The following is a 1,584-nucleotide window of genomic DNA, read 5'->3' as shown; positions in this document are numbered from 1 at the left end:
TTCAAATCGCGCAATTTTGCTATAAGTTGCCCTGGTGCCATTGCAATCATTGTCCATCAAGGTCTCCTCGCCACCTGGATTTAATTGTTCTTACATTTCCTGTACATTTTCATGTCAGGCATTAAGCAGGTCCCTTACTGCTGCCTCATCTGCAGGATCCGCGATAAATGGCACAGTTTCCTCGTTTCCTACAATTGCCAGCCAATCACTTGACATTTGAATGTTGTGCTTGACGTAGAGCTCTCTAGCCAACAGATAATTCAGTGCTTGCAATATTTTTGCTGGTCGCACTGTCTCCGGCTATGGCTGTTGTCAAATCTTCGTGGTAGCATGGTGACTGTCTCCACAACATAAATCGGAATATTTACTACTGCTCCACGAATAGCACATTGTCGTTCATATGCTAAAGATATGATGCGCATAAATGGAATTCCTCCATGGATATTAGCCTTTCCTTCAGACACGTTAAGTCTTGAAGACATTCCGGAATATCTGGAAACTCTAATCCTTCTGAGAGGCACATATTTGGTATTTTACCTTGTTTGACGATCCGATAGCAGGTGCTGCAAAAATTATACTTTTGGTTGGAATATGGAAACATCGATGACAAGTAAAAAACTTTTCTAGCATCTTCCAAATGCGAGAACTTTAATGAGGTCGGATGTTTTTCTAACATTTTTATTTGGTGAGGGAACCAAGTGCCCCCCCAATACACGCATATTTCAAAAGGCCCTTTTTTATTAACAATGCGTACATATCAAAGATGTTGACAGCTCGATATTGACGTGCTTGTTCTTCTAGCAGTGCATCAGGAGAATGTTCACGACATCTTCTGATATTCCTCCTGGCTTGCCTTTCGCTCTCCAACTGACGATGTGCGGGATCCGACCTATGCAATCGTACTCTTTCCTACGTTGATTCCTGCTCGTTTGCAAGTTGTTGCCTGGTTTGCTGGCATGTCACTCTTCTTTGAGAATAATTTAAAATTTGTTTACGACGTCTTCTTATTGGATCTCCTCGACGACTTCTCCTCAATGCTGCATCTCGTTGCCTTTCTTCTTCTCTGTTTATTGGATTCTGGCGTCGTACAGATCGTTCCATTGTGTCGCCCTTCTGCTCCTGAGTTCTATATTCCGGATTGAAGCGCCTGATTGAGTATCCTATTGTGTCGCGCTCCTGCTCCTCTGCTTTATACTTCGGACTTAAACGCCTATTTAAATGTTCCGCGGTGTTGCGTTTTTGCTCCTCTGCTCTATACTCCGGATTCAAACGCCTATTTAAATGTTCCGCGGTGTTGCGTTCCTGCTAATCTGCTCTGTAAAGCCGGTTTTGTCGTCAATTGGAACGTGCAGAACTGTCCCGAATTCTCTCTGCATTACGGAACTCCAAATTTGAACTTCGTAATTGTGCAATATAGTCGGCGTTCCTCATTCGATTTATTTCCAAATTTTGGCTATATTGTTGTCGGCTTCGATTCAAAGCATTGCGACGTCTTTGTTCCTGCGACTGCCTAGATACTCTTGGCATTTTATAAATTAATATAAAATATTTATACCAATAAAAAATATACAAAAAGATTAATAA

This window comes from Bactrocera latifrons, unplaced genomic scaffold (assembly GCF_001853355.1).
Source record: "Bactrocera latifrons isolate USDA-ARS-PBARC rearing strain unplaced genomic scaffold, ASM185335v1 scaffold_565, whole genome shotgun sequence".
Classification (NCBI taxonomy): domain Eukaryota; kingdom Metazoa; phylum Arthropoda; class Insecta; order Diptera; family Tephritidae; genus Bactrocera; species Bactrocera latifrons.
This window is presented reverse-complemented; position numbering follows the sequence as displayed.